The sequence below is a fragment of the Paroedura picta genome, chromosome 1 (assembly GCF_049243985.1).
Source record: "Paroedura picta isolate Pp20150507F chromosome 1, Ppicta_v3.0, whole genome shotgun sequence".
NCBI classification, from domain to species: domain Eukaryota; kingdom Metazoa; phylum Chordata; class Lepidosauria; order Squamata; family Gekkonidae; genus Paroedura; species Paroedura picta.
Window position 1 is genome coordinate 61,134,999 of NC_135369.1, and position 16,560 is coordinate 61,151,558.

General features: G+C 41.6%; 1 long non-coding RNA gene across 1 annotated transcript; it reads right to left on the minus strand.

Annotated features, from left to right (window-relative positions):
- Positions 1-327: 327 nt before the first annotated feature.
- LOC143838698 (uncharacterized) lies at positions 328-16,548 on the minus strand. Its single transcript, XR_013231446.1, has 3 exons — positions 16,249-16,548; positions 2,914-2,992; positions 328-850 (listed from the first exon to the last, which is right to left on the minus strand). It is a non-coding gene; the product is annotated as an uncharacterized LOC143838698 (long non-coding RNA).
- Positions 16,549-16,560: the final 12 nt, after the last annotated feature.

A 16,560-nucleotide genomic window follows, 5' to 3' on the forward strand; every position in this document is an offset into this window, starting at 1 on the left:
TTTTTATAACTAGCAAAGTGAAGTGGAAGAAGACAGCAGGAAGTTCTACTGTATGAGATTCCCAGAGCAATAATGTAGATTCTCACAGATCCTTTAGGCTACTTCCAATCTGCCTAAACTCACAGCTCTTGCTCTCTCTCTCTGGGCCAAACTAGAAATGACACAGGAGAGCTCTTATTAAGGCTTTTTAATAATAATAATTTTAAAAACCCTAATTTGCAGCCCCAAGTGAGTGCTTTAAGAACAGCAAAATGGTCACAAAATGGGATATTTAATCTTACTATCCTGTGCTATTTTCCCCAGTGTCAATTAATCCCAGAAGCTACAATTAGGGAAAAAATGCCAGATACAATATCTATATCAAGGAAAATATACTTGGCACACTAGGAGACTCCTGAATAATGGTACAAGAAAGGAGATGTACTTGGATGAGCCCACGCAGGAAAATATACTTACTGTGCAGTCTTAAGAAGCCTTTCTAAATCCATTGAAAACCCTAGAGGAAGACAATTGTGTTTAGGACTGCACTGTTAGCCTACTAATTAATCATTCTTGTTGACCATATTGTGGAAGGAAGTTAAGTAAATGAACTAATTTGTTTACAAGGTAGCAAAGCAAAGTAGAAACCATAAGAGGAGAAGCCATAAACCAGGCTTACTTACAAGCTTTGTTTACATGAATGTGTTTCCTGTAAAATATTCACCAGTTCATTATTTCTGTTCTTGATAGAAGGCAGGATGTTCTTTTTAGTCTCTTTTCATCACTGCTGAAGTGACCTAAGAAAGCTGCTTTCTTGATGCTGTGTTTCTCAGCTCCCAAATCATCCATTTTTCTTGAGGGCTTGTTCAAACTAGTAGTTAATAACAAGCTAGTAGTTAATATTTCCAGGAACACTCCATAGAAAATCACAACACAGTCATTTGAACTGTTGTATTTATATTTAAAGTGCTGACGTTTTGGAGCCATTAACAGAACTGGGGCTACAGTACATTTTACTTAGGATCAACATGAACTTAATTGACCTAATTCTGCTATGTTTATTTAGAATCACACTACATATCTTTTTGGAGTTAAGGTCTTGAGGCTTTCACTTTAGGCTGCCTTCTTTTCCTATGATTTTTTGTACACCCAGTAATGGAAGTGAACAATAACCTTTAGCATAATCCTGTGTTTTAATTAGAGATCAAGTTCAATTAGGGACAATAATCATAATTGGGTACAAATTAGTTTGTGATTCTGCTGGGCTAGGGCTTTTATTTAATTGACATCTTTTAATGTCAAGAGAGCTAGGTTGGTGTAGTGGTTAAGAGTAGTAGCTTCTAATTTGAACAGCCAGGTTTGATTCCATGCTCCACATGCAGTCAACTGGGTGACCTTAGGCTAGCCACAGTCCTGGTAAGAGTTGTTCTGACAAAGGAGTTCCATCAGAGCTCTCTCAGCCCCACCTACTTTACAGGGTGTCTGTTGTGGGGAGAGGAAGGGATGGCAATTATAAGCCACTTTGAGCCTCCATCTGGTAGTGAAAAATGGGGTACAAAAACCAGCCTCCTTTTATTTTTATTACTTTACTAGGAATATATAGTAAATATAGGAATATATTTTACTGCTATAGTAAAAATACAGCGGGTGCTAGGAGGGCTCCTGGAAGGGCCCCCCCCCACACCAGCGTGCCCGGTTCCCTCTCTCCCGAGACCCCGGCCTCGTGCCAGGGAGAGGAGCAAGGTCCCTGGTTCTTCCCCCAGGTGCAAAAGCTTCTCCCCCAGCTCATGGGGCGCCATCGTGGCGGCCCTTGTCTGTTCCGCGGGGCAAAGTCTCAGGCAGTGGGGGCTTGGTGGCGGCGGTGTTAGGGGGAGAGCAGAGGAGGCATCAGCGTCCCATGGGGCGGGGAAGGGCCCCGGCCATGTCTGCTGGCCCCCGGGCTCCTGTCATCGTGTTCGAGTAGCCGGGCCCTACCTTGACGGCTCATGGCTCTGCGCACAGCAGGAGAGTTAGGGGGCATTGGCCACCCCCACGTTGCTCCTCGTGGCTGGGTGAGGTCCGGGCAGTGGGGGATATTGTGGCTGGCGGTGGCATGCTCCTGCAGGCTGGGGAAGTTCCAGGGCAGCATGAGACGTTGGGGCTGGCGGTGGCGGGCTCCTCCTGACTGGGCGAGGTCCGGGTGGTGCGAGACGTTGGGGCTGGTGGTGGCAGGCTCCGCCTGGCTGGGCGAGGTCCCTGGCTGGACAACGTCCCGGCAGCGCAGGGCCTCAGGGCTGGCAGTGGCAGCATGGAGGCCGGCAGCCCTCTTGGCAGGGCCATCCTGGAGGCAGGCAGCAGGCTTGTGGTGGCAGGCTCCATCGTCATGCAGCGGAGCGACAACAGGGCTGTTGGGTGGGGGGATGGCAAAGAGCCTCCCGATGGGCTGGAGTTCCAGCCAGTCAGGCAGGGGACCGACCATTTTCAGGAGCCATGATCTAGAGGGATCTTGATGCTAGCAACCTGTCAACCTTGATTTGTGCAAGGCCTCTGACACTATCAAAGCAACATGAAGCTCTGTACAAGCTTGCCCATCGCTGACCTCTCCCACTCTCAGGACTGTTTGACAGAATATAAATATGCATTGAAGCTGAACATAGGCTATTGTGAACAAAATAGGTTTATTGAATAAAAGAATAAACTGTATAGGAAAGAGGAGAGAGAGATTACCTGCTCTATCTGGAGAGAAAAAGAAAACTAACTGCCTTCACTAAAATAGGGAAAACCCTGAATAAGCCAAGAAGGAGAACTATTTGAAATAGGAGGAAGCCCTGACCTTGCTATGCTAGTTAGCTATCCTCTTTACTCCCCCTGCAGGATTTTCCAGTTTCTTCTTTGTATATATGCACAATAGATCTTACATATTCCAACAGGGATGAAATCCAGCCCACATTTTACCTTGAAACATGGTGATTTCAGAGATGTTTGGAATAATGCTGGAGGAGAATCTGTAGTGAATCAGCTACTGTACAGCTTACTGTAAAAACGATGAAGCAGCAGTGTCAGTTGCAGAATACAAGGTTATTTCTCTACTATTATAGCATCAGCTAGTTCATGTTCATCTCAATTGTTCAAGATAGCTCAGCATTTATTAATGTCTAAATCTGATCTTCTAATGTCTGAGGAACAAACAATTAGCTATAATACTTTTGATGAGTGCTTTCTTTTCTTTTTTGCTGAATAAAATATTCAGAATATACTCTGATCTGGCTGCCAATGGTTGTTTGAATATATGCTCTGTGGGCTATATTCCCTAAGTTAGCAGACAGCACTAATTACTTGGAGCAGCAGCAGAAGTAGCACCGTGCTCTTTGTGCATCCAAGGAAGAAAATCATAACAAGCTGAGACTTTTGTCAATTCAGAATAATGTAAGCAGTTTATTATTGGAGTTATACTACTATATAGGAAAGGAGAGAGAAAGAGTCCTAGTCTACCTAGCTAGGATGCAGAGACATGCAAGAATCTATGCCTGCCAAAGATGTATGTATGTCCGAGAAAGGGCTCTGCTGTATGTCCGAGAAAGGGCTGTAAAAGAAGAAAGCAAGAAGATTCCCTGAGAGTATTAGTCTACAGATCAAAGAGGACAGCAATAAAAGTAGAGACAAGGAGGATGCTATGGCACTAGCCTATCTATCCCTAAAATTCTCTCATAGCTCCCTCTGAAGGCTGAGATTAAGAGACATCGCAAGGTCCTTCTCTTCCAACAATTATAACATAGCTACACCCAAGGAAAGGCATAATACACTGCCTGGGCTATTTATGGAATATTTTGACCCAGTCTCCATTATGGATGTAGACAAGATCCTGAGTTCTCTAAAGTAGCCATCCCCAACCACATGTGGTCCGTCAACTAATTGGAGGTGGGCCGCAAAGGACGCCTTCTCCCCCCACCCTGGCCCTTTACTTCATCCTCCCCGGCCCTTTACAACACACTTCGGGTGTCACTGTCTCCCATCACTCCCAGATGGGACTATCTCGTTGCAGAGAAACAAGCTCAGGGTTCCCATTGATTTGTCATTGTCATGAGTTAAAATTTCCATGAAAATAAAATGTTCCTTATGTTCATTGTTGTGGCGTGTCTGTATCTTATTTTGAAGGGATGTTTAAACATTACCATAGCGATCAGAGATTGTTAGGGCAGTGGTTGAGAGTAGAGGAGTAAACTACCCCCCTCCCACCGGGCCTCAGTAAAATTGTCAAGCGTTGAGTGGTCCCTGGTGATAAAAATGTTGGGGACCACTGCTCTAAAGGCTACTACTTGTGCATCTATTATAAACCAGTCACTAACTCAGAGCATCTTCTCTCAGAGATGGTCATTTGTCAGCAACATTTTAAAAATTTCGAAAGAAAGAAAAAGGATGTGGCCAATTCTTTCATAGTCTCTAATTTACCCTTTCTGGGCAAAGAGCAGTAGCGAAACAATTCCAAGTCTCTTGGATAATTTTACTCTAGACCATTTTTAGTCTGGCTTCAGGCCAGGCTAAGGGACTGAGACAGCTCTGCTAGCTTTAGCTGAGGACCTCCATCTGAGTGTTGACAAAGGCCATGCCTCTCTCTTGCTCTTCCTGGATTTATTTGCAGCCTTTGTTACAGTACATCATGCCATCTTACTGAGACTCTTGGGAGGCAGAAGTGATTATCAGGTTATGTGTCTTAAGCAAGTCTGAATTGTTCATCACAAATCAGACTCAAGCAGTTGCTATTGGAAATCACTTATCAGTAATGTGGGACCTATCTTGTGGGGTTCCAAAGGATGCAATTCTACACACGCACACGCATGTGCGCACGCCCCGCTTTTAAATCTCTATGTCAAGCAGCTAGGTCAAATCTTTTGCAGTTTGGGAGCTGGTTGTCATCAATATACTCAACATGTCCAGCTCTATATATTCTTATCCAAATATCCTGGTGATGTGGTAAGGTCCTAAACACCTGCCTTACTGCTGTGGTTAACTGACTAAAAGTGAACAAACTAGAAAAAAAAAGAGGTAATACATATTGGGAAAGCAGAGGTCTTGAAGGACATAGTTCCCCCTATTTTTGATGGAGTGCTGACCCTTGCTGACTCAGTCACAAGTTATGTTTGACCCAGCATTATTGTTGGAGAAACAGCTGCAAAAAAGCACTTTCTTCCAACTCAGCCTAGCTTGTAAGATGGCCTCATCCCTTGATAATGCCACCTAGATCCATGCCACACTGAGACCAGACTTCTGCAATAGACTGCATATTGGTCTCTGCTTAAAAACAGCTCAGAAACTCCAACCAGTCAAGAATGCCAGTTTGATTATTAACAGGAACTAGATGGACATGCACATCTTTAACCGCTCCTGCGGTTAAATAAAGCCCTAAGGGCTATTGGGGAGGAGTTAGGGCGGGCTCTGTCCATGATAAAAACTCAGAGGGGTGAATCAGGAGCCGCTTTGCGGCTCCTGATTCGCCCCTCCAAGTGCCACTCAAGGGCCAAGCGGCCAATGCAGAGGCGCGCGAAGCGCCTTCCAATTGGCCCCTCACCAGGACAGACCAAAATTCCGTTCACCCAGCCCAGTCTGGCTGCCAGTCTGCTCCTGAGGTCAGCAGGGCTGCCAAGGGGGATAAGAACAGAGGCTGGACCAGCCCTTTTCGCCCCAAGGCTATCTTAACTGTCAAGTCCAACTGTAAATTGCCTCAGAACACTGACAGAGCTGGCAGGAGGCTGCAGAGTGCGCTCCCTCCCCCTCCCCCACTTCAGGCATGTTGCAAAGGAGCCTCTGACAGCCCCTGACTGAGGGGAGGGAGGCCTTTTCCTTCAGAGAGCAATGCAGGGGAGCCTCAGGGCCTTCCTTTTGAGGGGGGACTTTCCCCTTCTGCCAAACAGTTGCCTGACAGGGAGGCCACAGAAAAGCCCCTTCTCACTTAAAATACTGCTCTGCCCGGTGGTTAGACATAGCCAAGCCATGTGTCTTTCTTCTTTGCAATTCTCTGCAGATTTGAGGTCACTGCACAGCATTATTCTGCAGAAGAAACTGGCTCTTTTGTCTCCTGTTTCATCTGTACAACAACCCTGTGCAGTAGGCCTCAAGTCTTTCAATTCAACAACAACCTGTGTGGGAGGCCTTAAATGTTTCTCCTCTACCACATCCCTATCCAAAGTAGCCCTTTCTGCCTGGGGAGCTGATCTTTATACTCTGCAGGTGAGCTGTAATTCCAGGAGCTCTCCAGGCCCCACCTGGAGGTTGGCTACCCCTGGGTTGGAAATATTCCTGGAGGTTTGGAGGTGGGACTTCAAAATCGTACAATGCCTCAGAGTCCAGCCTTCAAAGGAGACATTTTTGCCTCCAGTTGGTAGGGAGTGGTGCAAGGATGTCCCTCCTGGCCTATGGGTTATGGCCAGTCCTTACCAGCAATTGTTTGTATTCTGGGGCATAGACAGGCAGACCAGCATCAGTCCTGTGAGTCTGGAAAGTGCAGGAAGATCTAAATAAATATTTACAACCTGAAACTGTAAATAGAGAACAAGTAAATGTCTGGAGACACATGGTAACTGAAATGTCTTATTGGCCTGGCAAATAAAAAAACAGTATAAAAAACCTTACTAAGGTCAAGACTGCTGTGCACAGAGTGTCTTCCTCTTAGGTTTGCCAGCTTCCCTGTGAGGCTTGCTACCCCACCTCCCTCATGGGGAGTCTGCTATGGGTAGAGAAAGGGCAGACAATTGGAAAATGCTTTGGGACACCCGAGGCCTGCTGGGTCACTGTGGCCCATTCCCAGTTCTCTCAGATCTCTCACAACCCCACATCCCTCACAGGTTGACTATTGTGGGGAGACGACTGGAAAAGGAGCTTCCGGTTGCATGGGGGAGAGATGAGACGACCTTCTTTGCTCTCTAGAGCTCAAAGCTGCTAAAGGGATTTTTTTTTCTTTTGCCGGAGATATTGAGTCCGGTCTTTGTTCCTGGAGAAAGGAGAACAAAAGTAGGTACCTGCTGTAAGCTTAGCTGTTCAGAAGAAGCAGAGATGAAGGGGAATTCATTCTCCACAACAGAAGAGCGGCACAGCTCTGAAAGTTTGGCCGTTCCCTTTACAAAATATAAACACCTCACCGGAACCTTGCAGCTTCATTTAATATGGATAATTAAGAGAAAGGCGTAAATATGAAGTACAACTGAATACAACAAAGAGATAAGAACTGTGTGAGTAAAAGTACCACTTGAGGGGAGGAGTTTTACCTTCCAGCTGAGTTTGTTTAAGGCTGTGGGAGGTGAAGAAAGGAATTCAAGGTTATTGAAACAGCATGATTGTTGAGAAAATATCCTTCATATGAGGCAGCTAAAGTAAATATCTTTGGCTTTGTGTCTTAATTTGGAATACCTCTGGAATACCTCTGGATAAATTGAACTAAATATGTATGGTATCTTTAAGAGGGAATACAGTATTGGTTTTTCCTAATCAAACTTGTTGATAGGGAAGTGCGGCTAGAAGGCCATTTGGAGATTAAGCAGACTGTGAATAAACAAATGAATAAAGGTAAAAGCCAACAGAATTACCAGACATCCCTGAGAAGGTTTTTGTTTGCTGGTAAAGGGGACCCAAGCTCCCAAGCCTCTCAGACAAGAAGTGACAAGATGAACGTGGAATTAAATGAATCACTAACAACAATAAAGCAGATCTTGCAAACGAATACGGAGGCAGTTAACCAACTGAGTTTGAATATAAAAGAGTTAACAAAAAAACAAGGAGGACTGGAAGAAACAACAAAAAAATAGTGGAAGATTTGAAAGAAATTAAAAGGAGAATGGACAATAATGAACAAACTGTGGAAACTATAAGAGAAGAACGGGAGAAACTTGAGGACCAAATGGCCATGTTGGAATAGAGACAAAGAGAGCATACCCTAAGATTTAGGGGTCTACCAGATAAAGATAAGGATGATATTGATATTAGGAAATTTATGACAGATGGACTGGCCAAATTACTAAACGTTAAGGCGGAATATATGGAAGACCAATTTGACACAGTATTTTGGGTTAACTCTGTATATGCAAAACAACATAAACTTCCCAGAGATTGTCTTATCCAATTTACTACAAGGAATATGAAAGATCAAATTTTGCAAGAGCATTATAAAACACCTTTCTGTGTTGTGGGAGAACGTACTAAAATTTTAAAAGAGATTCCAGCAAGGCTTCTGAGGAAAAGAAAAGATTATAATTTTTTGTCTACAGCCTTAAAGAACAAAGGAATAAAATACAGATGGGAGCTACCAGAGGAAATATCCTTCAGCTACTGAGGGAAAAAATATAAGTTTACAGAACAGATCAAGACACAAGCTTTCTGGCGAAAATACAAGAAAGAACTTGACCCAGATCCAGATTTAGATAACTAAGTGGTTAATAACTTTAGTAAGTTTTTGATTTTTTTAAATTTATTTCTATAAATGACTCTTAGGTTTTTTTCATGGAATGTTAATGGGTTGAATGGGAAAAGCAAACGTGGAAGGGTCTTCCATTTTTTGTATAAACAAAAAGTCGATTTAATTTGCTTACAGGAGACACATATACGCAATAACGATAGAAGGTTGTTGATAAGAAGAAATTTAGGTCTTGAATTTGCTTCTTGTTATGGGAAGAAAAAGAGAGGAGTAATTTTTTATGTTAAAGAGAAACTAAGCCCAAAATTGATTTATAGTCATAAGGATGGTAGGATCTTAATAATTGAGATTGTGGTAGACGGAGTTAAGATGACTTGTGTTGGTATATATGCACCGAATGATAAGAAAGCATGTTTTTATAAAAAATTGGAAAAGAAATTACTAGAGTTACCCAGTGAGGATATGATCTTGATGGGTGACTTTAATGGAGTAATAAATAAAGGACTAGATAGAGATAGTATCAAAAAAGTTAATATAAAAGACCACTTCCCCAAAATTTTCACAAGATGGTAAGTCAATTAGGTTTGAAGGATATAGGGAGAGAGCGAAATCCAAGACAGAGAGAGTATACATACTACTCAAATAGATTTAACTCCAATTCCAGAATTGATATGATTTGGGCAACAAAGAAAGTTACGAACGAAGCCATTGATATGGAATTTCACCCTAGGTTCCTTTCAGATCATAAAGCGATAGGAATAACCTATAAAGAGAGTAGAAGGAAAAAGAGGGGATGGAGATTGAATTAGAGATTATTAAAAAATATGGAGGTGATAGAAAAAGGTAAAGAAAAAATTAGAGAATATATGGAAATTAACTGGAATAACGATACAAGTATAGGCAATGCGTGGGATGCGGGGAAGGCATTTATGAGGGGTTTCTTCATCAACCAAAGTGCAATTATTAGAAAGAAGAGGGAAAAGAGACAAAAAGAATAATTAGAACTAATTCAAAATAAGGAAAAACAACTTCAAATGCAGAAAACTAGATCTATTGTTAAAGAGATTAATATTATTAAAAAGGAATTGGAAGCAATTATGGATAAAGAATTAGAGTGGAATCAGGAGTGTCTCAAACAAAGAATATTCAAAACCTCAAATGGACCTGGGAAATTATTAGCCTGGAAATTGAAAAAACATAAAGAAAGCAGAATTATTAACAGAATTAGGTCTGGACATGAATTAATATTTGATCCAAGTAAAATTAAGAGTGATTTTGTAAAAAAAAATTCCAATCTTTATAAACAGGAAGAACCAAAGATAGATCAAATTAGAAATTACATTGAACAACAAAAAATAAGAAGTTTAATTGAAGAACAGAGGGAAATATTAAATAGTGAAATTAGTTTAGAAGAGCTTGAGACAACCATTAGTAAGCAAAAACTAAATAAATCACCAGGACCTGATGGCTTGTCAGTGGTTTATTATAAAATGTTTAAACAAGAATTGGTAAAACCTCTACTTGAAATGATGAACCAGGTACTGAAATTTGGTGAAATTCCAAATTCATGGAAAGAGGCAAATATAACACTCATACCTAAAGGGAATGTGGACCAAGAGGAAATAGCAAATTTGAGGCCCATATCACTTTTAAATAATGACTACAAAATTTTTGAGTATACTGGCACAAAGATTGAAAAGGGTTTTGGGCGAGTATATCCACAAAGATCAGGCGGGCTTCTTACCAAAGAGAAATGTTAAAGATAATATGAGAGTAGTACTAGATATCCTTGAATATTATGAGAAACATTGCGAAAAGAAAATGGCTTTAATTTTTGTTGATGCTGAAAAAGCATTTGACAATATTTCTTGGTATTTTATGTTGCAAGTTTGTGAAAAGATGCAGATGGGGGAACATTTTTTGAGGAGTATAAGATCAATTTATTTAGATCAAAAGGCAAGAATTATAGTAAATCGTGATTTATCAGAGGAATTTAGAATATATAGAGGGACGAGGCAAGGGTGTCCACTCTCACCCCTACTTTTTATATTCATTCTTGAGGTATTATGTAATAAAGTTAGATCTGAACAAGGGATTAAGGGCACTGAAATTGGTCAGAAGGAATATACATTGAGAGCATTTGCTGATGACGTGGTCTTCTTCTTAGAGGATCCTCTAAACAATATGAATGAAATGTTGGAAGTTATTAAGGACTTTGGTCAGGTAGCAGGATTTAAGATGAATAAAAGTAAAACGAAATTATTGATTAAAAATATGAAGTATGAAGAAGTGGTAAATGTACAGGAGATGAGTGTTTTGAGATGTGAAAAAGGTAAAATATTTGGGTATCTGGTTGATTAATCAAAATATAACACTATTCCGTAATAATTATGAGAAAGTATGGGAGGATATTAAGAGCCTCTTGTGGCGCAGAGTGGTAAGGCAGCCGTCTGAAAGCTTTGCCCATGAGGTTGGGAGTTCAATCCCAGCAGCCGGCTCAAGGTTGACTCAGCCTTCCATCCTTCCGAGGTCGGTAAAATGAGTACCCAGCTTGCTGGGGGGTAAAACGGTGATGACTGGGGAAGGCACTGGCAAACCACCCTGTATTGAGTCTGCCATGAAAACGCTGGAGGGCGTCACCCCAAGGGTCAGAAATGACCCAGTGCTTGCACAGGGGATACCTTTACCTTTACCCTATGGGAGGATATTAAGAAAGATCTAATTTTATGGAATAAACTTAACCTCTCTTTGTTAGGAAGGATTTCAGCTATAAAAATGAATGTGTTGCCAAGGATGATGTATTTATTTCAATCAATCCCGATTATAATTAAGAAAAATTGTTTTTTAAAATGGCAGAAAGATATTCAAAATTTTGTTTGGGCAGGGAAAAGACCAAGAATTAGTTTTAGAATCTTATCAGATTCAAAGGAAAGAGGTGGGCTATCTCTTCCAAACCTATATCTATATCATGAGGCAGTTACATTAGTTTGGATTAAAGAATGGGTGACATTGCAGGATACCAGACTATTAGACCTTGAGGGTTTTGATAGACGATTTGGATGGCATGCTTACATGTGGCATGATAAAGAGAGGATACATAAAGATTTTAAGAATCATTTTGTAAGAAGAGCCTTACTGCAGACATGGAATAGATATAAAGTTAGGTTAGAGAGGTGTACCCCACTTTGGATCTCTCCTAAAGAGATAGTTAAAAGACCAGAAAAGAATATGAGATTAGATACAGAGATATTTTGACTAACTCAAAAGAAGGCACTAAAATGTTGAGGTGGGAAGAAATGTCTGAGGCAGTGGATGGATGGTTTCAGTACCACCAGCTATATGAATGTTTTAAGAGAGACAAAGCAACGGGCTTTAGTTTTAAGAAATCCAGATTTGAGATAGAGATAATAGACAAGGCTGAGAAACTTATATCAAAGGCTTATAAAATGCTATTAGAGTGAGACACTAAAACGGAAAGTGTTAAATTAGTCATGGTTAAGTGGGCCAAGGATCTAGGCTATCCAATAGATATGGAGACTTGGGAACATTTATGGAAGAAACAAATTAAGTTCTCAGATAGTTATGATTTGAGGGGAAATTTTTATAAAATGTACTTTAGGTGGTACTTAACTCCGTCAAAATTGGCAAAATGGTCTCAGGATACTGACAAGAGATGTTGGAAATGTAAGATAAATGAAGGCCACTTTTTCCATATGTGGTGGAGCTGCCCAGGGATGGTTAAATTTTGGAATAAAATATATGTAGAACTTAAGAAAATGCTGGGTGTTAACTTCAAAAAGAAACCAGAACTATTTCTATTAGGTATAACGAGAGATGAAATACCTAAAGAACTGAATATATTGTTATTGTATGCCTTAACAGCAGCCAGAATGGTGGTAGCAAAAGTTTGGAAAACAAAGGAGACCTCATCGCTGGAGGATTGAAAAATGAAATTATTGGATTTTTCAAAAATGGCTAGACTCGCAGCATTGTTTAAGGACACAAACCTAGAAAAGTATAAAAATCAATGGAGACCATTTTGGAATTATATGGGGAAAACATATATAAATTTGGAGTGGGAATCCTCAGTTGAGATAAATAGGAGGTTCAGAATTTGTTTATTTGCATTTGTCTCAATGTACAAAAATTATACAATATGTTGTATAAAGTGTTACTGGAAGTTTAATCATGTTTTATTGGAAGACTACAAGATTTATGTTATTATCAAAATGTATTATTAATAAAGTTACTAATAAAGTAAAAAAAAAAGGTGTTTGTAAACCGCTTTGAGGCTCCTTTGGGTAATAAGCAATAGGGTACAAAAATCCGTTCTTCTAAGGAGCAACCATGAAAGAAGCATGTGGGCACATAACATTTTATCAACACTGAAAAAATGGAAAAGAAGGGACAGGGTGGACACCTGTGTACTGTGACTACCCCATGTGTAGGGCAGAGGGGCATTTCGGTGAATGTGGCCTAATTCACACAGGAAGGGAAATGACGCAGAACTGGGAGGAATTGGTTGCCATGTAATCTTCTCCTAAGAAGAGTCTCCAGTCTGATTTTCCCTTCACATATCTGAGGACATGGCTCTGGAAAGCTCATCTGTAACCACTATGCCAAAATTCCCAAAGGTCAGTTCTCTCCCACACTCAACGAACATTCCACACCACAGGTTCTTGATACCCATATCCTCATTTGCCACCATGCCACCTCAACCTCCCACACAACACACATATTCAACCCCATGCCCTTACAGACTGGACAACTCCTCCCCTTCCTCTTCCCACCGCCAAGCTCTACTGCCCGTTGTATTCTTGGATACAACGGGCCTTGCCCCTAGTTATTTCTATAAGTTCCACTGTTATCAAGAAGTTCCATTTGTTATCAAGCTCTGTTTAAGGTATAGGTTAACAAATACAAACCCCACCTGTCTCCCTATATTCCAGAGATTGTTGGCAGGGGCTCATGGGAATTGTAGTCCATGGACATCTGGAGGACCACAGGTTGACTACCCCTGGATTATATGATATTGTGCTCCACTGTGGTGCTGGTCCTTGTCAGGCTCCATCCCCAAAACATTCTGGAGTTTCCCTACCTGGATTTGGTAACCCTATGCCAAACAGAACTATTTTATGCACTTTTCTGTACAGATAATAAGGTTGCAGTGTACAAAATGGTTTACAAATTGATTTGGCTTGGGGCTGTGGTCTATAATGCTGAGTATAGCTTATTGTAAGTAGGATCCTATTATGTAATTTCTGGACAATTTACTGTTTCATGTGAATACTTATACTGTGCTTCCGTTCTTTCTGGTAGTTCCAGATTTCAAAAATTCTAATGCATTGGCTATTGAATGTCCCATTTTGTTGATTGTACTGACTCACTATGTGTAATCTGCCTTGAGTCCCTGTAAGAAAAACAGACTATAAATAAGGCTTTTGAACTCCAGGCTGAATGAGTAGCTTTCTGCTTATTCAGTCCTAAACATTTAGTCCCATAGCATAGCTGGACTATACGCTGACCACTGAAGTTTAAGAGTACGTGAACAGAAAACTGCTTGTTTAGTTCTCAGTCTGTGTGGTATAGTACAAGGAGATGGACATGTTTACCTGTCTCTGTGTTGCATGGTAGGTAATGGCCCGTCAAGTTTGCTTTGAGAGTGGGTTATTATAACAACGGACTTTCTGAGGCAAAGCTCATTCACAGTACACAGTTGCACAAGTAATCTGCATACCGCCAAACTCCATTTTTGATACAAGCTGTATTGCCTGTATACAGTCTCCACATCCATGCTGACCGTGTGGATGTATGAGAGCTATATGCACACTCTTAAAGAGCTTGCATAGAAGGGGTGTTGAGAGAAAACGATCTCTAGTGTGGTAATAACCCGAGGCCTTCACACATTATTGGAGATAAGTGTATCTAAAGTTATTTATAAAGCCATTGTATATCATTATAAAACCTAAACCTATTTCCCAGTTTTTCTTGAAGGGATAAAATAGATGATGTAGAAGCACTGAGCTAGAGAGCAGGAGATAAATCTAAATGCATATATTTATAAATTGCTGACTTTAATCTGCTTCACTGATTATAGTATATCTTTAAGTATTCAATAGTCTGAAATTTTAAATGGGTAACATAACTATGTGTGGGACTTAGAATGCAAACCTTAAAAACCCACCATTGTTCTTTGACTGGAGTGATGGCCCTAGTGATTAAAATCAGTGCTCTGCAACAGCAATCATAAACCTTAAAGTGGAATGAAATACCTTACATTTTAAGTGATATTCTGGAGGTTGTATAGTTATCCCTGAATCAGCTCCACCTCATTAATTATCCTTGTCAGCTGTTCAGTTTCCTTCCAGTTAACAAATACAAATCTTGCCTTCCTCCTTTTCCTTCCTTAGAGCCCCACTGGGCCTAGGCCTGCCTGCTTCCTCCCTTCTGTGTTTCTGTTGTGTCACACTCTGCCTGAGCTTCCTGGGCCCTTTAGCCCACTCTGTTGATCATGGACCTACAATCCCTCTGTGAGAAATCCCACCTTATACACTAGAGGTGAGACGTTCTTTCATAGATTAAGACTTTTAACATCTAAGTCTCTTTATAGGATGTCAGGCTATTTGCCCATCTTGTCAAGTACTATGACTGTCCCTGGCTCACCAGCATTTCCAGCACAGGCAAACAATTCTCTGCTTCCTGCCTTCCCTTGGACACTCCTGGCTTCCATTTCTTGATTCACAATCTTACCCACTGTTCGTTATCGTAATTACAGAAAACATTTATAAATGAAAATTACCCATAGAGTATTAGCTGTTGAACAAAACTAATTTAATATCATGTCTAAACCATACAGTGTCCAAATGTCTTATGATGTGAAGTTGCCCTGGCATGATCTTTTGGGCAGATTGATAATCTTCTGATATCTTTATCAGCTAACAACAAAAAGTAATGTAGCAGAGGTTGTTTCTGGAACATACTTGGGTAGCCATGGAAAGAAATTGAAGGTGTAATTTCTGGTAAGAACCTGGAAACCATTTTTGTTCCAGTCCCAGAACACTTATGCTCCTCCCAGGGGTTGTCATTCCAGTCCCAGAGCACTCATGCTGTTCCCAGGGATGCTCATTCCACCCTGGAGGTTCATCATTCCAGTTGCAGAACATTTACAGTCTCAGGGACCATCATTCCATTATGGGAGCTTTCACTGTGGTCCCAGTCCACTGATTCTGTATCTGGGGGTCATCATTATTGTCCCAGAGGAGTCTATCTGAACCAAGAGACTGTTATTCACTGGAAGACTTCAAGCAAAGGTTGGATACACACTTTTCTTGGATGCTTTAGGATGCTTAGGGCTAATCCTGCGTTGAGCAGGGGGTTGGACTAGATGGCCTGTATGGCCCCTTCCAACTCTATGATTCTATGATTCTATGATTCTATTCAAAATCTACCTTGCATTTTCATTTCAACTTTAAGGATGTAAACTGTAATATATTTCAATGGTGTGAGTCAGTTGGCATTCCCAGCTGCAGTATATCCAATGGGCATTCCAGCATCTATCATTGTTCCCAAAAGACAATTATTCATTTTGTCCCAGTTGTCCTGCGCCATGCTTCCGTGCCTGAACAGACTGCTGGGTAGGTGTTAAATTCCTCCCGTTCAACCCCCCTCCCCCCAAACAAACCCACACACAAGGTTTCCCAGTGGGGTCAGTTCTCAAATTCAACCGCAGATTCTGCCAGTGTGGTGTAGTGTGGTTAAAGAACTGCAGACTAATCTAGCGAGCCGGGTTTGATTCCCCACGTAGCCAGGCGGGTGACCTTAGGCTAGTCACAATCCTCCTAGAGCTGTTCTCACAGAGCAGGTCTGTCAGAGCTCTCAGCACCACCTACCTCACAGGGTGCCTGTTGTGGAGAGAAAAAATCTGAGTCCAATAAGCGAAGACGATTGTAAGCCCCTTTGAGACTCTTTCGCGCAGTGAAAAGCAGTGCATAAAATCCCAGCTCTTCTCTTCTTCTTCAAGGTTACCCACTCCCGAGAATCCACCCCATGCCTTTAGCCCTGAGGACCCGCAGCCAGCCGAAGCCTCTCCGCGAAGAGGAGAGAGGCCGCGCGCGTCGCCTCCCCGCCCTGCCCCCTCCCCCGCCGCGCTCGCGGGAAGGAGGGCGCCTGTCTCTTTAAGCGTCTCCGCCGGAGAAGGAGGC